The 24,449-nt window shown below is 39.7% G+C and overlaps 1 protein-coding gene across 13 annotated transcripts in view; it reads right to left on the bottom strand.

Moving 5' to 3' along the window:
• The window catches only part of fam49bb (family with sequence similarity 49 member Bb), a 208,726-nt gene that overhangs the window by 118,613 nt on the left and 65,664 nt on the right, over positions 1-24,449 (bottom strand). The window contains exon 1 of one of the 13 annotated variants that reach the window (XM_073052911.1): positions 3,999-4,070. The exons of the other annotated variants lie outside the window; for them this stretch is intronic. The gene's annotated coding sequence lies outside the window, so the exon portion shown is untranslated. Of the gene's footprint in view, positions 1-3,998; positions 4,071-24,449 lie in introns of those variants that run through there. 13 annotated transcript variants of the gene reach the window in all.

Genomic DNA, 24,449 nt, shown 5'->3' on the forward strand with positions numbered 1-24,449 from the left:
CCTTTGTGAGAACGTGGCAAGTGCGCAAAAGACCCATTGATTGCGTGGTGAATCCTCCAACGCGTGGAAGAGATCATTTTCGCGCGGCTTTTGAGTGAGTATGTTTTTCATCTCGGGAGGCCTATATGTTTGCTGCTCTACAAGTTCCCAGGCGTGCACTGTGATTGGCACGACACTTGCTACTCCAATGTCATTCTTACTCAGTGTATAAGTAATTGGGAGAACATGCAAATTCTATACAAACAGCATCAGGGTTGGGGAGTTCTGTGAAGCAGATCTGCATGATACATCATTCCCTCCCCCAAAACACCTCAAAGCCCTTCCATCATCCACCAGGCACAAGTCAGGAGTATGATAGAATTTTCTCCACTTGCCTGACTGAGCACTGCAACATCAATCAGGGAAGAGCAGCCTGCTTGAGTGGCATTCTATTCCCAAGATTCAAATGGAATGTCATTTCAAAGAAAAGCAGGTATTGCACAAGGGTGTACGACATTGTATAAGTCAATCAACTGTCTTCATTGTTCTGTAAATGTCTTTATGCAATTTAGTTTGTGGATGCCTGGTATCATAGGACCTTATAAGCCGTATTTAAAGGATTTAGGCTAAATTACTTACCATTTCAAGTACTTAGCAAAAATGCTAATCTCACATCCTTCTCATCTTGTTAATTAAAATAAAAAGCTGAATAGGACCTTTTTAAATCAAAAATTACCCATTTTTTATTTTGTCTGGTAAAGACACAAACACGAAGAAATCTGCAGATGCTAGAAATTCAAGCAACACACACGAGTCCTGACAAAGGGTCTCGGCCCAAAACGTCGACTGTACTTCTTCCTATGGATGCTGCCTGGCCTGCTGCGTTCCACCAGCATTTTGTGTGTGTAACTAGTAAAGACAAGCACTTTTCAACTAGTAAAAACAAGCGCTTTACAATTTCATAACATATTTTTGCACACATACATTATTTTGCTTCATTTAATATTAATGTGTTTGTCATTATTGTAATGTAATAGAACCATAGAACACTACAGCACAGTACAGGCCCTTCAGCCCTCCATGTTGTGCCGACCCATATAATCCTTAAAAAAAGTACTAAACCCACACTACCCCATAACCCTCCATTTTTCTTTCATCCATGTGCCTGTCCAAGAGGCTCTTAAATACCCGTGTGTAATGTGTGGCAAAAGCTAATTTCCATGGCATTTATACCCTATGGATGTATGCTTACGGCAATAAACTTAAACTTGACTGTGATACCTAAATATTCCATAATTCAGGGAAAAGAACATCAAAGGATACTTAATCAAAATTATTTGTGCAAGCTCAAGTGAAAGGAAAAGGGAAGTTATTGCCACTGGTTCATTAACAATATTGTAACTTGTTACAGAAAGATTAAAATGATTCAGAAGGCTACTTATCACCAAGGCATTTTAGTACAAACATTGATATCTCAATTTATTAAAAACTGCCTTTGCAAACTTTGAGTTTAAAATTGGCCAAACAATAAGCAGGAAGTAACAGAACAGGAAATGTCAAGTTGTTACAATGAAAATAAAATATATCTCACTCAATAAACCTGCATGAAAAGCTGTATTGCAATCAAATTATTTGCTGCTTCTAGCAGTCTGAGAACATAATATATTCACAGTTTGTTACTTCTTTACAAACAAGAGGAGATAAAATGCTGGAGGAACTCAACAGGCAAGGGAACATCATTGAGCGTATACTGTTACTTATATGGACATAGACATCGTGCAGGTAGGAGGGATTAGTTTTGGGTTTTTTTTAAAGTTACTTTTTAGCACAACATTGAGGGCCAAAGGGCCTGTTCTTGTACTATACATTCTACATTCTGTTTCTCTATTTTACTCCTGAATTTACTTTTTATATGTAATAGAAATGCTGCTTGCTTCCACAATACAGGTAGTGGAGAATTGATATACATATGAGAAGCTGTTTTGTGAACAGCAATTTAGAAAACCAAAATGGACCTTCTTAGTGCACCAGAGCATTCAGCTATAATGGTTTTTCACGACTTTGCAAATTAGCTCCATTAATTATAATTAGGATCTTATTTAGCCATTATTGTTCCTGTCCGCGCTGTGTGATACATCAGGCGTTGATGTTGCTGTTTCTTTAGCATTTGTCTGTTTCTTACAAGGCTGAGTTGCTAGCTCGACACACAACCCAGCACAGATGGAAAATGTGCAGGGAGCCAGCCGGATTCAGCCATGGGTCCACTCGCCTCAATGTCCGGTGCAGATACAACTACAACACTGGCAGGCTATACTGCATAACTATATCAAAATTAAATCCAAACTTTAATACTTATCCCCTTCTAATTGTTTTCTTTCAAAAAATATTTATCTATACTGATGATGATCAAGACTGTCAGTGCTCGAGGTCGGGATAATTCTATTTTAGGCATCCAGTATCAGCTTGAATCGCTGCAATCTATTATAATCACATGCCGATTAAATCCATCTACTCTGGCCCGGAACAAAGTCATCAGAGAAGCAAATTAGGGAAAAAAAATCAAGCTGGCTTAGACATTTCAGTAAGACAAGTCTATGTGGTGGCATGAGGTTAAGTAAATCATAAAAGCTCAAATCAAATTTAGATATACAAGATATTTCATTAAAAATGTTTGATAACCAGGAATAAGTGACTAACAAATTCACCGGGGGTTTCTCAAAATCAGTTGTACAAGCTACTGAGGTTTCAAAGAGAAACAAATGGGTCTTTGTGACTTCTGTCACCGGGTTATTGTTAACCACTGAACCTTGTCTATATGTCTATAGGGAGCAAGCACAAATTTCACAGACAGCTCATAATTTAGTCAAACTTTATGTTTTACAAAACACAACAAAATACTTGAAATATCGTACATACAACATCTGTCTAGAGAAAAACAGTTAAAGCTTCAGGTCAATTACTTTTCATCAGAACTAGAAAAAGTTCAAAAACAACATGGTAGACCAGGGGAGGAGCATAGATAATACAGAATCTTCACAATTGAGTAAACCGCGATGCAAATAGTGTTGGCAGAGGCCAAGAGAAAACGGTGAACATTTACTAATTGCTCATAATCTGTCTAGAGTAGATATACATTTTGAAATGAGAGTAAAAAGAGAGGGAGAAGAAGAACAATGTTATAACTGTGATATTCAGATCACTACTACAGTTGCCGGAAATCAGAAGTAAAACAGAATGCAAGAAATACCCAGCGAATCAGGCAGCATCCTTGAACAGGGAAAACCTGAGATGTTGTTATTACAGGATTATGGCCTCTCATCAAAACTCGTCCGTTTTCACAACACAAGCTGTGAATGTTTGTTTTCTGAATTCATTGATGAAAGCTTTAATTTTATTTTCCTGTTGTGAGAAAATCATCTACCAAAGCTGGGAATTGGGACTTTGACATAGAAGTTCAAGTTGTGGGGTGTTTCACTACCCCGTCCCAAATCTGCATCACGCAGCTTTTTGCCCAATGTAATGTAAATCAGTAAAAATCTGTCTCCACAAGAAATCCTGTTGCCCCATACAAGTTGTCTAAAGAACCCTTTCAAGGCTTCAATTGATCACATACATTTAATTGAAACAAATTACTAACTAAACTAAAATATGCAGTACACACAGCAAGCACAATATGAACATGTATACACTGGTAAACTACTATATCTACACAATTGACAAAAATACAAAAAAATGTTTAAAGATACTGCTTAAGCGAGCAAATCAAATCATCAATTGTTATATTCACAAATGACACCTGTAACTCTTGACAAAATAATCCAAAATTTAATTCACCGAAGTGTTTGCATAAAATTAAATCTAACTTAAGTCAAAGCTACCTCTGAAGAATTAATAAAAGACTAATCCTTAGTATAACCACTGTGTACCATAATGCAAAATGTTAATTATTAAATGCTAGATGAAGAATTCTATCTGGACTTGTAAATGTAATTAAAGAGCAGATACATTCAAATACTTACAACTGCTGTATCCATCAGTGTTAAATGCTATCATTAGCTTAACATTAATGAAAGACAAGTGATGTCTCTCTTTAGAGTTCCTATTTTTGCCTTATTTGGACAGGTTTATTAACAAAGCTGGGTGCTGACAAAGAAGAATGCCACACTTCCTCTCAAATTGCCACATCATGCACCGCTAACCCTGCATGTAGGCGATACTTCCGGACGCTTTTTCAAATTCTCTTTGCTAATCTTGTTGCAGAATTTGAATGGAAACTGATTTTAAATAGCAACTTATTTATATTCTACTAGTGAGCTTTCACACAGCATCTCAGCAAAAATATACTTACATTTGCTGCATAACCATCAGCTGAGGAAATATGCATTTTTGTGGGCCACTAACTGCACAACTTTTCATGCTACTCAAAGCTACCAAAGCTCCAATCTGACAGTATTGTACAATATGCAAACATTTTAACCACTGAGCCATCGAGTCCATCCATGCAGTCTTTCTTAATGCTTTCGTATTTCCTCCCTTCTGCTTGGCTATTTCCACATTATTGTAATTTCAATAATCCACAATCACATAACTAAAAAGACCTCTCAATTCCAATTCTCTCAAAATAGTCTATCAAGATTTAGGATTAATTCAACCAAATATTCTGAAAATAAGATGCAATAGCTCTACACTCATTTTATCGTTCACAACAACATATCCTTAACAAAAATTACTATTTTTGAGCACTTGTGAAAGATACAATTTTTGCTGTATGGTGTTAACTTTTCTGAACAAATAATGTTAATGAATCCGTCATTTCCAAGTCTGAATGCTTACAATGCTGAATCACATAGTGTAGCTCTTCTGTCAATGCATACAATCAGTAAAAATAAACTAACATACTCATGTGGTGAGTCTTTTCTAACAAAAAACATTCCCATCTCTCACATATCTCCATTCACTGACTTTAACACTCTCCCACATCAAGCAACAGTACACAAGCAGAACAGGGGTGTGCTTTCCTGCCCTAGGGGTAAAAGCACAGTGGTTACTGTACTAACCAGCAGTTAAGAGAGTGGCACAAGTTATAACATTCTTTTTCAGCTGGCAAACCTTTTAAAAAAGAGCAATCAACATGAAAATTGAAGCCAAGATAATAAATGTAGCATACCTAGAATTCAGCAAAGCTTTTGACAAGATTCTGCATGGAAGGCTGGTCCAAAAGGTTACAGCACATGGGACTTGTGGATCCAAAATTGTCTCAGGGTTGGGAGACAAAGGATTACTTTTCTATCTAGAAGTCTTAACAGTGGTAATCAGTAGGAATCAATGCTGGGACATTGACTGCTCATCACTTGGATGAGAATGTAGATGATCTAATTAGCAAGTGTGTTGACAAAAAAATGATAGACCCACGTATCCATGGAGAGGCGGCAAGACATATACAGTAAACAACAAGAGATTTTAGGAGCATTGATATAGTCCATGGGATAAGTTGATAGGTTCCTGAAAATGGCGACACCAATTGATAAGGTGGTAAATAAGGCAGTCAGTATTCTTGCCTTCATAGGTGAAGTCATTAAGTACAACAGTTGGTACATCATGCTGAAGTGCAAAGTATTGGTTAGACCACACTTGTATTCTGTACACTCCTGGTCTCCACACTACAAGAAATATGTGGTCACACCAGAGAAAGTGCAGAAGAGATTAACGAGTATTACCAGGAAAGAAGAGTCTCTGGTAGATTGAATGGGCTCGGTTAGTTCTCATTGGAGTGCAGGAATCTGAGCAGTAACCTGCTAGAGCCATGTTAAGTTTACGAGAAGGGCATAAGCCAGAGATGTACTGGGAGATAGCGAGGACAGGCAGAGAGGAACAGACTTCTGGAGGGAGCATACACAATGGCTACATGGAGGGGGGGAGAAGGTATAGAGAGACTGGTCTGTTTGTCTGTCTGTTTCTAAGAGACACAAAGTGATATTGAGAGGAAGAAGACATGGTACAGGAAATGGGCAGAGAGACGAGGGAACCAATGTCTAGCAATAGGGCACATAGTCAAATCATGTACCAGCAATTGGCCTGCAAAAGGCAGGAAAGATCACCAAACCAATTAAGTCCACCTTACAATCGAAGTGTCTGGCGCACAATAGGCAAGTGTCAAATCTGATCACACCGAAGTAATATAATTACTAGAAGAAACTAAAGAAAAACATTTTCAATGATTATTTCTTTCTGGAAAAACTAACTGATTCCAATATAATCTACACCACCACCATAGAGAGCATCCTCACATCAGCCATTACTTCTGGTTTGGTGCCACTTTCTTTCACAATATACGAAAACTGTCAGGTCAGCAGAAAAGGTCATTGGCTTCAGCCAACCATCACTGCAGAAAAAATTATTATGGACATTGCCCACACAGCAAAAGCCTTTTTGAAAAGCTCCCTTCTGGAAATTGAAATAGGGCTATTAAAACAAAAACTTCATGCCATCTTAAAAGTTTCTTCTCCCAGTTTATCTAATCCCACCACAACCCTCTTTTTATAATGTTGTTTACATTGTAAATATCTGCTGGTATTTATGCGGCTATGCACAGCTTATTCCATATCCACCATATTTTAACTTTTAAACTTATTTTATATAACTCTATTCTTGTATAATTGTTGAATGTTGTTTTTTGTTGCATGTCACAGCCTGTCCCCAACACACCACAGCAAACTCCTAATACATGTAAATGTATATGGTGAATAAAGTCGATCCCTGATCCTTTTTACACAATGAAAAATAGCTGCAGGAAAATAAAGTGCCTGATTTTGAGGCAAGGGCATTAGTTCAGTAACTAAATGTAAAGCTGTAAATACAGAAAGCAGTTGAAGTAATCAGCTCCTACATACTCCAGCATTCAGGGTATGTTCAGATAATGCTTTTGCAACATAAATTCCAACATCACTTCAAACAATCCAACTTAAAAGTAGAAAGCGGTGAATGCATTTATAACATTTATTTGCTGGCATTTATTCAGATACAACACGGAATAGACCCTTACGGCCCTTCGAGTCACACCACCCAGCAACCCAATTTAACCAGAGCCTAAACATGGGACAATTTAGATTCAGAATTAGAATCAGGCTTATTATCACCAGCATGTGATGTGAAATTTGTTAACTTAGCAGCAGCAGTACATAATATAGAAGAGCAAAAAATGTAAAGTAAAAATAATAATAAATAAATCAATTACAGTATAAATATATTGAATGGATTAAAAAAAGTGCAAAAAACAGAAATACTGCATATTTTAAAAAATGAGGTAGTGTCCGAGGGTTCAATGCCCATTTAGGAATCGGATGGCAGAGAGGAAGAAGCTGTTCCTGAATCATGAAGTGTGTGCCTTCAGGCTTCTGTACCTCCTACCTGAGGGTAAACAGTGAGAAAAGGGCATGCCCTGGGTGCTGGAGGTCCTTAATAATGGACACTGCTCCTTAAAGATGTCCTGGGTACTTTGTAGGCTAGTGCCCAAGAAGGAGCTAACTAGATTTATAACCCTCTGCAGCTTCTTTCTGTCTTGTGCAGCAGCCCCCATACCAGACAGTGATGCAGCCTGTTAGAATGCTCTCCATGGTACATCTATAGAAGTTCTTGAGTATATTTGCTGACATGCCAGAACTCTTCAAACTCCTAATGAAGTATAGTCATTGTCTTGCCTTCTTTATAACTACAACGATATGTTGAATCCTCAGAGATCTTGACACCCAGGAACTTGAAGCTGCTCACTCTCTCCACTTCTGACCACTCCATGAGGATTGATATGTGCTCCTTCGTCTTACCCTTCCTGAAGTCCACAATCAACATTTGCGTCTTACTGACATAGAGAGACAATGACCTACTATCCAGTACATCTTTGGAATGTGGGAGGAAAACGAAGAAGACACAGGCATTCCACAGGGAGGACATATATACTCCTTACAGATGACATCGAAATTAAACTCTTGACGTCCTGAGCTGAAACAGCATTGCACTAACTGCAATGCCACCATGGCAACCATTGGGCAATAATGCTCTGAATGGACTCAGAATATGTGGTAGAGTGGTTTGTGAAGATTACATCACGTGAAGGAACAGAACTGATATTGTCTGGTTGAGCAGTGAACCTGCAGGATGCTAACAGACTCTCAGATGAAGCAGCAAACTATAAAAATGAGATTCTGCAGATGCTGGAAACTCAGAGCAGAACAATACACACAAATACTGGAGCAACACACCAAGTCAGGCAGCATCTATGGAGAAGAATGAAGAGTTCATGTTTTTGGGCTGAGATCCCTCATCAGAACGACAAAAGAAGGGGAAAGAAGCCAGAATAAGAATGTGGGGGGAGAGGGAAAGAGTACAAGCTGACAGGTTATAGTTGAAACCAGGTGAGGGGGACATGGAAAAGGTAAAGTGATGAAAGAGGAGGAATTTGGATAGGAGGGGAGAGTGAAGAAAGTGGAGAAAGTGAAAGAGGAGGAGGGGCATCAGAGGGAGGTAATGTGCAGACCTAGTTATTGCTCAACAGAACAGCATAGAAAAGATGAATTATGACAGATGGCTAGTAAATAGTATCCAAGTGGATATTAAAAGATTTTTCAAGTATGCTAAAAATAAAAGAGAAATGAGAGTAGATATAGTACCACTAGAAAAGGAGGCAGGAGAAATAATAATGGGGGAAAGGGAGATGGCTGATGAACTAATTGAGTATTTTACATCAGTTTGCACTGTAGAAGACACTAGCAATGTGCCTGGTGTTGTAAAAACACAAAATGCTGGCAGAACTCAGCAGGCCAGACAGTATCTATGGGAGGAGGTGGTGACGAGGTTTCGGGCCGAAACCTTTCATCAGGAGTGAAGTAACATGGGATGGTCGAGGTGGGATAAGAAGTGGGGGAAGGGGGGGCAGGGGTATCAACGGAGGTCTGTGAATTGAATGTTCATGCCGGCAGGTAGGAGGTTACCTAGGCGGGAGATAAGGTATTGCTCCATCGACCTGCATGTGGCCTCATCTTGACGGTAGAGGAGGCTGTGGACAGACATGTTGGAATGGGAGTGGTCTGTGGAATTGAAGTGTGTGGCCACAGATCCGTTGAAACCCCTGCCCCCCCCCCTTACCCCCATCCCTATCTATTATTTTAGTCTGGTTCTCTTTCTCTCTCTTTTCCCCCCCTCACTATAATCTCCCCCCAGCCTTGCCTTTCTTTCTCTTTTATTTCCCATAATTCTCCACCTTCCCCCTAGTCCATTTCCCTCCAGCCAATCACTTCCCAGCTCTCTACTTCATCCCTCCCCCCACTTCTTATCCCCCCTCGACCATCCCATGTTACTTCACTCCTGATGAAGGGTTTCGGCCCGAAACGTCGTCACTACCTCCTCCCATAGATGCTGTCTCGCCTGCTGAGTTCTGCCAGCATTTTGTGTTTTTATTTATTTCCAGCATCTGCAGATTCACTCGTGTTGCCTGATGTTGTAGTGTGTCACGGAAGAGAAGTGGATGCAATTACTATTACAAAAGAGAAGCTGCTCAAAAAGCTGAAAGACCCAAAGGTACATAAGTCACCCAGTCCAGATGAACTGCATCCTAAGGTTCTGAAAGAGGTAGCGTTAGAGATTGTGGTAGCATTAGAAATAATCTTTCAAAAATCATTGGACTCTGGCAAGGTGCCAGAGGACTGGAAAACTGCAAGTGTCACTCCACTCTTTAAGAAAGGAGGAAGGCAGCAGAAAGGAAATTATAGACCAGTTAGCCTGACCTCGGTGGTTGGGAAGATGTTGGAGTCAATTGTTAAGGATGAGGTGATAGGAGTACTTGGTGAAACAGGACAAGATAGGACAAAGTCAGCATGGTTTCCTTAAGGGAAAATCCTGTCTTACGAACCTGCTGGAATTCTCTGAGGAAATTAAAAGTAGGATAGCAAAGAAAATGCAGTGGACATTGCATACTTGGACTTCCATAAGGCCTTTGACACAATGCCACACGAGGATGCTTACCAAATTAAGAGCCCATGGTATTACAGAAGAGTTACTAACATGGTTAGAGCATTTGGCTGATTGGTAGAAGGTGACTAGTGCTGGTCCACAGGGGTCAGTGTCACTTCTTTTTATGCTATATATAGAGAAGGGGAGTGTTGGATCTTCTGTTAGGGAATGAAATAGGTCAGGTGACGGAGGTATGTGTTGGGGAGCACTTCGGGTCAAGTGATCACAATGCCATTAGTTTCAATATAATTATGGAGAAGGATAGGACTGGACCCAGGGTTGAGATTTTTGATTGGAGAAAGGCTAACTTTGAGGAGATGGGAAAGGATTTAGGAGTGGATTGGAACAATTTGTTTTATGGGAAGGATGTAATAGAGAAATGGAGGTCATTTAAAGGTGAAATTTTGAGGGTACAGAATCTTTATGTTCCTGTTAGGTTGAAAGGAAAGTTTAAAGTTTGAGAGAGCCATAGTTTTCAAGGGATATTGGAAACTTGGTTAGGAAAAAGAGAGATATCTACAATAAATATAGGGAGCATGGAGTAAATGAGGTGCTCGAGGAATATAAAGAATGTAAGAAGAATCTTAAGAAAGAAATTAGAAAAGCTAAAAGATACGAGGTTGCTTTGGCAAGTAAGGTGAAAATAAATCCTAAGGGTTTCTACAGTTATATTAATAGCAAAAGGAGAGTGAGGGATAAAATTGGTCCCTTAGAGAATCAGAGTGGACAGCTATATGTGGAGCTGAAGGAGATAGGGGATATTTTGAACAATTTCTTTTCTTCGGTATTCACTAAGGAGAAGGATATTGAATTGTGTAAGGTAATGGAAACAAGTAGGGAAGTTATGGAAAGTATGACAATTAAAGAGAAGGAAGTACTAGCGCTTTTAAGGAATATAAAAGTGGATAAATCTCTGGGTCCTGACAGGACATTCCCTAGGACCTTGAGGGAGGTTAGTGCAGAAATAGCAGGGGCTCTGACAGAAATACTTCAAATGTCATTAGAAACGGGGATGGTGCCGGAGGATTGTCTTATTGCTCATGTGGTTCCATTATTTTAAAAGGGTTCTAAGAGTAAACCTAGCAATTATAGGCCTGTCAGTTTGACGTCAGTGGTGGGTAAATTAATGGAAAGTATTCTTAGAGATGGTATATATAATTATCTGGATAGACAGGGTCTGATTAGGACCAGTCAACATGGATTTGTGCGTGGAAGGTTGTGTTTGACAAATCTTATTGAATTTTTCGAAGAGGTTACGAGGAAAGTTGACGAGGGTAAAGCAGTGGATGTTGTCTATATGGACTTCAGTAAGGCCTTTGACAAGGTTCTGCACAGAAGGTTAGTTAGGAAGGTTCAATCATTAGGTATTAATATTGAAGTAGTAAAATGGATTCAACAGTGGCTGGATGGGAGATGCCAGAGAGTAGTGGTGGATAACTGTTTGTCAGGTTGGAGGCCGGTAACTAGTGGTGTGCCTCAGGGATCTGTACTGGGTCCAATGTTGTTTGACATGTACATTAATGATCTGGATGATGGGGTGGTAAATTGGATTAGTAAGTATGCAGATGATACTAAGGTAGGTGGCGTTGTGGATAATGAAGTAGGTTTTCAAAGCTCGCAGAGAGATTTAGGCCAGTTAGAAGAGTGGGCTGAACGATGGCAGATGGAGTTTAATGCTGATAAGTGTGAGGTGCTACAGTTTGGTAGGAATAATCCAAATAGGACATACATGGTAAATGGTAGGGCATTGAAGAATGCAGTAGAACAGAGTGATCTGGGAATAATAGTGCATAGTTCCCTGAAGGCGGAATCTCATGTGGATAGGGTGGTGAAGAAAGCTTTTGGTATGTTGGACTTTATAAATCAGAGCATTGAGTATAGGAGTTGGGATGTAATGTTAAAATTGCACAAGGCATTGGTTAAGGCCGAATTTGGAGTACTGTGTACAGTTCTGGTCACTGAATTATAAGAAAGATGTCAACAAAATAGAGAGAGTACAGAGAAGATTTACTAGAATGTTACCTGGGTTTCAGCACCTAAGTTACAGGGAAAGATTGAACAAGCTAGGTCTTTATTCTTGGGAGCGTAGAAGGTTGAGGGGGTCTTGATAGAGGTATTTAAAATTATGAGGGGGATAGATAGAGATGACGTGGATAGGCTTTTTCCATTGAGAGTAGGGGAGATTCAAACAAGAGGACATGAGTTGAGACTTAGGGGGCAAAAGTTTAAGGGTAACACGAGGGGGAATTTCTTTACTCAGAGAGCGGTAGCTGTGTGGAATGAGCTTCCAGTAGAAGTGGTAGAGGCAGGTTCAGTATTGTCATTTAAAGCAAAATTGGATAGGTATATGGACAGGAAAGGAATGGAGGGTTATGGGCTGAGTGGGGGTCAGTGGGACTAGGTGAGAGTAAGCGTTCGGTACGGACTAGAAGGGCCAAGATGGCCTGTTTCCATGCTGTAATTGTTATATGGTTATATAAATGATTTAGGTGATGGAATAGATGGCTTTGTTGCCAAGTTTGCAGATGATACAAAGATTGGTGGAGGGGCAGTTAAGTGTTGAGAAAACAGGCAGAATGCAGAAGGACTTGGACAGATTAGGAGAATGGGCAAGAAAGTTGCAAATGAAATACAATGTTGGAAATGGTTGGTCATGCACTTTGGTAGTAGAAAAAATGTGCGAACTATTTTCTAACTGGAGAGAAAATCCAAAAATCTGAGATGCAAAGGGACTTGAGAATCCTCATGCAGAGCACCGTAAAGGTTAACTTGCAGGTCAAGTCAGTGGTGAGGAAGGCAAATGCCATGTTAGCATTCATTTCAGAGGTCTAGAATACAAGAGCAAGGATAAGGTGCTGAGGATTTATAAGGCATTGGTGAGGCCTCAACTTGAGTGTTGTGAACAGTTTTGGGCCCCTTATTTTAGAAAAGATGTGCTGGCATTGGAGATGGTCCACACCAGGTTCAAGAGGATGATTCCAGGAATGAATGGGTTATCATTCGAAGAATGTTTGATGGCTCTGGGTCATCTAGAATTCAGAAGGATGAGGGGGATCTCATTGAATCCTTTCGAATGTTGAAAGGCCTAGACAGAGTAGATGTGGAAAGGATGTTTTCCAAGGTGGGAGAGTCTAAGACAAGAGGGCAAAGCCTCAGGATAGAGGGACACCCTTTCAAAACAGAGAAATTTCTTTAAGTGAATTTGTGGAATTTGTTGCTACATGCAGCTGTGGAGGCCAAATCATTGGGTGTATTTAAGGCAGAGGTTGATAAGTTCTTGATTGGACATGGCATCAAAGGTTACGGGGAGAAGGCCGAGAACTGGGGCTGAGGAGGAGACTAAAGAAAAAAAAGAGGATCAGCAATGAGTGAATGGTGGAACAGACTCGATGGGCCAGATGGCCTAATTTGCTCCTATGTCTTATGGAAACAAATATCCACCAAAATCAGGATGATAATAATGCCAAAATTAAAGACAGTGAAGCCTCAGCAAAAATGACTGCAGCCCTGCACTGCTCACATTTGATTAAGGAAGCAGGTGAGATCAATGCCTGGAGGTGCACAAGAAACAGAAAAACAAGCTCTATGAAAGAAACCACTTTAGTTAATTGGGGCATCTACAGAGAAACAAAAAAAAAGCTTTCTGGGACACAGCTCTGCAAGTTTTCAAGTCCTGGAAAATAATGCCAATGCTATACACAGCAGGTTTTTTTCCCCAAACAAAAGGCTTACAGTATGACATATAGAAAGAAAGGGAGCTGCAAAAGAATACAATAGTGATCCTGACATTACTTAAGTTCCTATTACAGCAGCATTAAAAAGCCTACTTCCTTTTTAAGTCTTGTCTGAGCTTGGATCATGGAAATCTGTCTCGTTTCAGAGCATGAATATTATGATTCCCTAAAACATACACATTTTCTCAACTTCCCAGCTTTAAGAAATACAGTAGATAATTTGAATAATTTGAAAAAGTTGCCTATTATGTAATACCATAAATTTCATTCAAATTTTTTTTCAAGGGTTTTCAAGGTTTTTTTTTAAATTATAGTTAAAAACTAGGCAACCGGGTGACCCATTGGGGCACCCTTTGAGAGAAAGGTAGTGCAATCTGATGTGATGTGCTTTGGAAATTAAAGAAGAAAGATGCGTAGCAAAACAAATATAGCTCCTCCTCGTTTAACAAAGGTCACTTTTGATGACAACATTTCTGGTTGATCTGTCATCTTTCAAGAATACTCTAACGTTTTCATTTCTTTTTCCTCAGCTTAAAGCCACATACATCTGACCATGCTGGAATACTGGTTTCTCCAAATAAATCAACACATTCTCCGTGGTTTGGCCTTGAGCCTTATGTATAGTCATAGCAAAGCATGACTGTATCGGGAACTGGCTCCGCTGAAGAGGGACATCTTCCCCTTCTGATAAATTGAGAATAATTCTTGGGATATAACAATGTCATTTTTGAACGCACCAATGTTTGTCTTTGCTACGATGAGACTGTCGTGCAGTTCTTCCACCATCATTTGCGTTCCATTGCAAAGCTCTGGTGGATCCATGTTCCTCATTGAAATGATCAGAGATCCCCTCTTCAATTCCAGTTTATGTGGTGGCAATCCAGAGAGTTTGACCAAATCAAGGAATTCTGTTGGAAAATGAGTGGCATTTGCCGCTCCTGACGACGTTTGGCGTCATCTCTTGACCATAACGTCCCCCTTCTCTTTCCACGCACCGTAATTAGGCTGTCCATTTTTTTTTACCCTAACGCTGGATAGAAGATATGAAGCAGTAACACCAAAGCCTCCAGGATGCTGATTATCCTTGATGATGTGGTTGGCGCTCTCCTAAATGGATGTGATAGCCCTGCCCTTTTTCTGTGGTTGGTGTCGCTGCTGTAAGCATCATGAGGCGCTGCTGAGGCTGGCCCATGCGTCGCGGTTTCCATGAAAGGTGGAATCGGCTCCGTGAGCATTGTGAGGCTCTGTTTAGGCTGGCCGCGCACATGCGTCGTGGTGTCACGTCACGGTTTCCATGAAAGGTGGAATCGGCTCTGTGAGCATCGTGAGGCTCTGTTTAGGCTGGCCGTGCACATGCGTCGTGGTGTCGTGTCGCAGTTTCAGGAATCAGCTCAGATTGTGGAAAGCGGGGCCTGTTGACTGACCAGTGAGCAATTTTATACGAATATGTAACCCTGAACTTTGCATGCATTCTGTAAGTTAGCGCACTTTAAGTCCATTTAGTCAAAAAAAGTGCCGCTGTAATACACCATTTGAGCTAACTGGAGGTCATAAACAGACAAACAGAGCATGAGAATTTTAGTAGTATATGGATTCAAAAAGGAATAAGCAGCAGGAGGAGGCCCTTTGTTGATCAAGGTCTACCACTGATGTTGCCTCCTAGCTGTCTACATGAAACACCAGCCAGTATGCCAACCAGGGCAGTAGGACAGTACAATATGGAGAGCAAGCTATTACCATGCAGCAAGCTCCCCTCTCCGTTCAGCTGATAAACCCAAAGGAACAGCAGAGAATGATAGTTTGCTACAGGTGTTGCTGCAGAAGCTGCCACTCAGCACTGAAGTCAACGTAGGACTAGATTTCTCCTCTGGGTTTACTCCTGAAGACATGATTGAGTATGGCAGCAAGGCAGTGACGGTTTGAGATCACAGCTTTTTTTTAACCTTAATGACAAACTATAAAAATACGAGAACAAGGAAAAGGAAGGCAACTGACTTGGTTCAGCCATGAACGAAGGGCTTGAAGCAGTTTTCAAAAGAACTGCAAGATAATCAACAAAAAAAACTTAGGGAAATTGACGAATAAAGTTGTAAAACTGAAAATAAAGGAACTGCTCATACTGAAATCACAAAGGTCATAAATAATAACGGCCTAAACCAATCTAACTCTTCTGAAGCCTTCAGATAACGGAAGTAACAATGATGTTGATACCTACTGACTGGAAATAGGAAATATAGCATCAAGACTGAAAGTTTACACAGAAAAAAACATATCTGCAGACATGTAACTTAATGAAGTGACATTTTAGGAAAGAGAAATGAACTGAATCTTGTGGTATTAATTGCATGTGTTACATTGAGACTTGTTTTTAATATCTTTTGGAAGTTTATAACTGGAAGTACAGAAGCACTCAGACTAAATTAACAAACAATTTATAAACAAAAACAAAACTCATAGAAATACTCCGCAGGTCATGGAGCATCACTGCAAGAGAAAACCAGAGATGACATTTCACATCAAGGACCCCATATCAGAACTGTTCTTGTGTTTATCCCATCAGTTTCACAATTGATGGTGCTTTTCTGTTTTTGTTTTGAATTTCCCACATCTGCGGTTTTCTTGACCCACTCACAATTATACTTGCATAGTTCAAGCTAAAGTAAAAGGCAGACACGAAAAGATTCCAGATCTTCATTAGAATTACATCAGAAAAGTACAGCACAGTGCTTATAAAAGCAGCTTTAAAAATCTGAGGGATATTCATTTCAGCAGAAAAGCTACAACAAAAATGGCCAAAATTATGAAAGTTTTACTTTTCCACAGATCAGTAAATAAGTAAATGTTTCTTTTTGAAAAACACATTAAGATCTTGGATGTACAAAGGTGCTCACAGTGAAAGATTTCCGAGAAGTTTCAAATTCATTACAAGAGGCTATTGAAATCACCATCATTATTTTTTTTTAAATGCTTGTAGGTACTAGAAAAATATAAGGCCAACATGCAGAAAAACAAATTAGAATCCATTAAATCACCACAGAGTAAATGAAATACTTATTTATTTACTACCCATTATGACTACTGGCACTTAAGGCAGAAATGAAGGTCCTCAATCTCTGTATGTCCTTGAACAGCTTGTGCTGCAGGTGTGGTTTAGGGTCTTCAATTCTGCTTCTGAAGTTCAGAGCTGTTGCCTTTGGTCTACTGCATTTCCTTTGCCCTTCAGGAATACAGTGAAGTGCTGTCTTGATGATGGATTGGCCCTCTCTTCTCATCACATGCCCAATCCATCTTCAATGCTTTCTCATGATGAATGGGGCCATGTCCTCTTGATAACACTGGGAAGCTGGGTGTAGTTGGAGTTCTTCCTTGGCCAGAAGATACAGAGGATCTTCCAGAGGCTCGTGGTGTGAAATGGAGACAACTTGGTAAGGTCACTCTTTGTCATGAGCCAGCAGTCTGACCCAGACAAGAGTATGGGCAGAACACAGCTATGGTTCAGCTTCATTTAATGTGGACAGATCCCCATATGCTGCTGAGTGCTCTGAAGACATTTCTAGCTTTGCTGAGTCTGCACAGGATGACGTCCTTGGTCCCACCATCCTGCTAAATGATGCTGCACTGGTAGGTGAATCTGCCAGTACTGGGTAAGTCGACGCCATATGGCTTGGAGGAGGAGGAGACTCCACTTTGAGGGTTAAGGTCTCAGTATTTCTCTGGCTGACTCCGGTCTGTCCACCAAAGGTACATAAGCTCCGAGTTTTCTCCTGCATGTGCTAGTGTGTATGCGATAGCAATTCAAGGTCATCTGTAAAATCATGGTCTTCCAAAGTAATGAATAGAGTCAACCTAATGTCTCTCTGGTTAGCTTTCATTGTTTACCTCATAACCCAGTAAGTCACCAGGTTAAACAATACCACCAACATCACATAGCCTTGCTTGACTCCTGTCTTGACTTCAAAGCTCATGTTGCTGTCCCTAACTGTGCAGGTGAAGTTAGCATAAAAACTCTGAATAAAGGTGGACAATTTTGGAAAGGATCACATTTGAGGCTTTTCCTGTGGATGCTATCAAAAGCCTTTTCAAAGTCCATGAAAATACATACAGTTGTCTCTGTCACTTTGTGTACTGCTCTGTGATGTTACACAGTGTGAAGATCTGATTGACGCAGCCTCTGTTCTTCCTAAAGCCAGCTTGCTCCTTCCTCAGGCACACATCAAAAGCACCTGTAATCCACTGGACAATAACTTCAGTGAGAATCTTGCTGGGCACTGACAAAAGTCTGATGCCACGCCAGTTGTTGCAATCACTTAGCACTCCTTTCATGGGGATCCTTACAATGAATTGTGGGGGCATTAGTAATAATCTCTAGATTCTGGAATGGTTCCAGAAGACTGGAAAATTACAAATGTCACTCCACTCTTCAAAAAGGAGGACAGCAGAAGAAAGGAAAACACAAGCCAGTTAGCCTAATGTCAGTGGTTGAGAAGATGTTGGAGCCAACTGTTAACGATGTGGTTTCGGGATACAGTACTTGGAGGCACATGTACATGTACTTGAAGGCATCATAGGCTGTAGTCTGCATTGTTTCCTCAGGGGAAAATTTTGCCTGACAAACTTGTTGGAATTCTTTGAAGAAATAACAAGCAGGATAAGCAAATGAGAATCAGTTGATGTTGCGTACTTAGATTTTTAGAAGGCTTTTGACAAGGTGCCACACATGAATAAAGCAATGGCTGTCTGGCAGGAGAGTGGAAATAAGGAGAGCCTTTTCTGGTTGTCTGCCGGTGACTACTGGTTTTCCCCAGGTGGTCTGTGTGGGGTCCATTTCGTTTCACATTATAATTCAATGACTTTTTGAGGAATTAAAGAGGCTACAGAAGTATTTAGATTAAAAGAATGGGCAAAGGAGTGGTAGATGGAATAGTGTCAGGAAGTGTATGGTCATACACTTTGGTGGAAGAAAAGAAGGTGCCGACTATTTTCTAAATGGTAAGAAAATTCAAAAATCTGAGGTGCAAAGGGACTTGGCAGACCTTATGCAGAACTTCCTGAAGGTTAATTTACAGATTGAGTTAGTGGTGAGGAAGGCAAAAGTGATGTTAGCATTCATTTCAAGAGAATTAAAATATAAATGCAAGGATGTGATGTTGAGACTTTATACGGTGAGGCCTCACTTGGAGTACTGAGAGAAGTTTTGGGCTCTTTATCTTAGAAAGGATGAGCAGACACTGAAGAAGGTTCAAAAGAGGTTCATGAAAATGATTGCAGGATTGAACGGCTTGTTATATGAAGAGCGTTTGATGGCTTTGGACCTGCATTCACTAGATTTCAGAAGAATGAGGGGCAACTTCATTGAAAACTATCAAATGTTTAAAAGTCTTGATATAATGGATGTGGAAAGAATGTTTCCTATGGTGTGTAAGTCTATTCAGAGGACACAGCCTCAGAATAGATGGCCATCCTTTTAGAACTGAGATGTTTAAGAATTTACTTAGCCAGAGAGTGGTGAATCTGTGGAATTTGTTGCAACAGTTAGCTGAGGAGGCCAAGTCTGTATGTATTTAAAGCAGAGGTTGATAGATTCTTGAATGGTCAGGGCATGAAGGGATACAGGGAGAAGGCAGGAGACTGGGGCTGAGAGGAAAAGTGGATCAGCCATGATGAAACGGTGGAGCAGACTCGATGGGCTAATTCTGCTCTTATATCTTATGATCTTACGTAATAATAAACACAAGAAAATCTGCAGATGCTGGAAACCCAAAGCAACTCACACAAAATGCTAGAGGAGCTTAGCAGGTCAGACACCATCTACATAAATGAATAAACAGTGAACTGATCTGTTGAGTACTTACACCAATTTGTGTGTGTCGCTGAAGATGAAGTGCTGGTTCCCCAAATCATACAGGTTTAGTGTCCCTTGCCAAAATGCTTAGGGCTTTAAGTGCTTCCAATTTCAGATTTTGGAATATATAATGAGATAGCTTAGGATCGTCATCATTTGCAACTGTGAATTTGTGTGTTACCGGTAAGCAGAGTTGGTCTTTCATTTGTTCATCACATATATGTATTTAACAGGAAAAATCATTACACACCATTACATGAATGAAAATACAAAGTGTGCAGGGTAACAAAAGTAGTCCAGCAGCATCAGGACAATACCTGAACCTGCTGTTGAACAATAACAAACAATAGCAGTCTTTCATTCTCCACCTGTATTTGTTACTTCTTTTAAGTTCTATGTAAGGAATGAAAACAATCAGTATTGTTGACTTGTACTGGTGTTATGAATTTCATCAGCAACAATCTTCAAAACTTATCAATGAATTTCTCTGCTGCTTCGTGATCAGGACTGTATTCTTTAAAATTTTTTATATCTTTAAAAATGTAATGTCATGCCTTTTCTTAAATTTCTGCAACCAGCCTGCTGAATATCTTCAATTTTCTCTGTCATGATAGATCTTTGTTTCATGATTAGCATTCCGTTAAGCTACACATGTTCACTCTGACACTAATGAATCTATTCTTTCAATACACAATCGAGGTCTTCATCTTTTTGCTTTATGTATTGTTTTTCTATTTTTCATTAACTTCTGTTCATTACATACTGTATGTGAGATCACCTCTCAGAATTGCAATGCAAGCTCAAGGAACAACTAATCTTCCTTCTAAGCCTGGTGAAGTCCTTTGGATTCAACATCGAATTAATAATACCAGATAATCAGCATTTTCTGTTTGCTTTCTAATATTAGATGATCCAACCATACATCAAATTTTCTCCCAGTATGCTCATCTGATCTGCTGAGTATTGTCAGCATTATTTTTTATTTTAACTTCAAATAACAATGTTCTGCAAACCACAGTCCCAGTATGTTTTCTTCTCCTTTCTCTACCATCTCCATTCTTCTTCTATTAATCTCCTGCAGATAGATCACCCTCATTTAAATAGCACTGCCCGCAATTCAGTCACCTGAACAATGTTTCTCTTCATCCCTTCATTCTTTCCACAACATAAAACATATATGCTTTCTCACTCATCTAGCTATGATGATAGTCATGCAATGGAAATGTTTAATGTACGAGGGGTGATTGATAAGTTCGTGGCCTAAGGTAGGAGGAGTCAATTTTAGAAAACCTGGCGCATTTATTTTTCAACATAGTCCCCTCCTACATTTACCATTTACACACTTAGTCCAGCGATCATGGAGCATACAGATCTTGGACCTCCAGAAAGTGTCCATAGCATGGGTGATTGATAAGTTTGTGGCCTGAGGTAGAAGGAAATGAGTTATACAGCTCTCTTTATATGCACATGCAGTTCAACTCTTTGAGGAATTATACAGAAAGTTTGAAGTTAATAACTCATCGGGTGATTGATAAGTTTGTGGCCTAACGTAGAAGGAGATGAGTTATTAACTTCAAGCTTTCTGCATAATCACTCAAAGAGTTGACCTGCATGTGCATGTAACAAGAGCTGTATAACTCATCCACTTCTACCGTGGGCCATGAACTTATCAATCACCCATCTGTGGACACTTTCTGGAGGTCCAAGATCCGTATGCTCCACGACCGCTGGACTAAGTGTGTAAATGTAGGAGGGGACTATGTTGAAAAATAAATGTGCTAGGTTTTCTAAAATTGACTCCTAACTTAGGCCATGAACATATCAATCAACCCTCGTATCTCTCACCTCAGAAGCTGCCCCATGTGCTGAGCATCTCCAGCATTTCACTTAGGTTTACAAATTTTCACTATCTGCAGCTTGTTATTCCTTTTCAATACACTCAAATATGCCATGTTACATTTGAAAAGCATATCCCTCAATATACTTGAGCCCATCTGCCTTTGTGCAACTTGTGGCAGTTCTTCAAATAGTAACTAAAAAATATTGTACATTTGTGAAAGTAAACTTTTTACAATATCTTCAAATTTAGCAGCACATTTGCATTCATCGTTAATCATGAATAAAATGAACTGAAGCGTGTGAGAACATCTTGAGAGCCATAAGGGAAATCAACAGAATAATCACATTACCTTTCAAAAACACGTCACATTACAGAAGAGCTCGAGTCATCAAAAATCTATAGGCATAGATAATTTTATTTTGAAAGTTGTACATAATATTTCAAATTCCATGTTTTTTTATCCCTTCTTCTATATATAACTACAGTCATTCCTTCAAATCCAGAAGTCAACTCTCTTCTCAACAGCAACCGAAGTTCTCATGCCCAAAAATTAAGAACTAGATTTCTGAAATCAGAGTAGATTTTGAAGCAGGTAATCAAGTTTCCCCAAATTCCAATGGGATATTTGATGATTTATCATTGGTCACCCTGGTTTTAACTCTTAGTACGTTCAACAACAGAAAATAATAATTTGAGGATTGTTACTAACTCTGTTTAATTGGAAACTTGTTTGCTTACGGCTGAACCAGGTAGAATCTCCAAATACATGCTTCAATCAAGTCATTTAACATACTTTTAGAACAGCAGTGCCTAATGTTTCAATTAGTTTAATTGACCTTTCACCTTTAATTTTTCTATTATCCCTTCCTCCTACTCTCTGCTCTCTCCTGAGCAGATTGCATCCTAACTCCCCACCAACCCCACCCTGCAAACACACTACACACACACACACACGTGGTGACGTGTGTATCACTTCACTTTTCAATCACACTGACTATCATTACAAGCCTTCTGTTTCTATGACTATGTGTATAAGGTGCAGCCTTTGCATCTTCAGTTTTTCTTGGTGGATTGGTAGCCAGATGATTATAAAATTAATGAATAATGTTTGGACAGATTGGGAATATCAATGATCTAACAATAGCTATTTTCAAAGTAAACCTATGACCTGGATAGAGTGGATGTAGAAAACATAGTTCTACGACCAGAAGTTACAGCCTCAGAATAGAAAAAATCCTGTTAGAACAGAGATGAGGAATTTCTTGAGCCAGTGGGTCATGAATCTGTGAAATTAATTCCCAGATGGCTGGGGAGGCCAAAACATTGGGTATAGTTAAAGCACAGTCTTGACTAGTAAATAGGCTTGATTCCTACCTGTGGCCATCAAACTTTACAACTCCTCCCTCGGAGTGTCAGACACCCTGAGCCAATAGGCTGGTCCTGGACTAATTCCACTTGGCATTATTTACTTATTATTATTTAATTATTTATGGTTTTATATTGCTATATTTCTACACTGTTCTTGGTTGGTGCGACTGTAACAAAACCCAATTTCCCTCAGGATCAATAAAGTATGTCTGTCTGTCTGTCTGTCATAAATCTGACATGGTGGAGTAGACTTGAATGGCCAAATGCTACTCCTTTGTCTTACGGTCTTATAATGTAAATAGCCATAGTTTTACATGGCCAGCAGTACTTACAAAGAACTTCAAACGTTTAGGTTAGATTTCAAAGCAATTATTGCTGAGACAAAAAAAAACAAAATAATGGACTGATTGATCCATTGCTGAATATTGATCCATCAGCACCCACTCATGAAATTAGCTTGTGAACTTCTAGTTGATCGCTGAACATTGAATCTTTTAGCACTGAAATTTGAAGAACAGATATTCTCCCAACCCACTTCAATCTCTTGGAAAAGTCTACTATTTTGGAGATAGTTCAGCACTCTGAATGTATCTGAGTATGAAGCAATCAACTAAACAAGCAAATTCACGTTCCGGCCATGAATTAGCTTCACAGTATAAATTTGATCCTCCCTGGCTGGAATTCAAACTACTGCTACATGTGTGTTTTAACTACATTTCAAAGGCATAGCAAGTAAAACACCTTGATGAAGTGGTATTATGAATCACTCAACAAGTATGAGTTCTGCAATTGAGATCTGCACATGACCAGAAACTGAGTTAAGAGTTCAGTACGAGTGAAAAAGCTTGTTTTAATAACAAAACGAGCGAGTGAATTCTATACATTTATCCTCTGCAGGGTTCCATAAATAAGAATGAAAAGAGAACACCGAACACAATAGCACGACAATTCAGAAGTTGATCAGTCAAACATCAATTTGAAGAGTGAAAATTAAACAAAGGACCTACAATGGTGAAAGATGAAAGAAAATACATCAGTTGCACACTATTATAGTCTTTGAAGTGAAACAGAGTGAACAGCAGCAAATCAGAGATCAGGAGTGAAAGAGGAGGGGACTCACATAGCCAGCAAATGTGCATTAAAAAGCAGCACTTCACGTTTGAACAGCAGCAAATCTGAAATCAAGATCCATTAGCAAGGGCAAATAAAAATAAAGCATGGGCAAACTGAGCAGCCTTTATTGCAGTGGGCAGTGTTAGAGTGGGGATTTGAGGTTTCAGAAAGGAGGGGCAAGGCTGAAGTGAGGGAAGGCTGTAAGATTTTTTTTTCAATTTATTGATTGTTTCCTTCTTTTTAATTGCAAGTAGAAGAGTAGAGACGCCAGGCAGAATAGTTAAATGCTCCTCTTGTGGGATGTGGGAAGGCATGGAGACCTCCAGTGTTCCTGACGATTTCACTTAAAAGCAGTGCATCTAGTTGCAGCTTCTAACACTCATGTTAAGGAGTTGAAGCTGGAACTAGATGAACTCCAGATCATTCAGGAGGCTGAGGGAGTGATAGAAAGGACATATAAAGACGTTGTTACATCAAAGGTGCAGGACACAGGAAACTTGGTGACAGTCAGGAAGGTGAAAGGGAATAAGCAACCAGTGCAGAGTACCCCTGTGGCCATTCCCTTCAACAA

Source organism: Hemitrygon akajei, chromosome 1, assembly GCF_048418815.1.
Source record: "Hemitrygon akajei chromosome 1, sHemAka1.3, whole genome shotgun sequence".
Classification (NCBI taxonomy): domain Eukaryota; kingdom Metazoa; phylum Chordata; class Chondrichthyes; order Myliobatiformes; family Dasyatidae; genus Hemitrygon; species Hemitrygon akajei.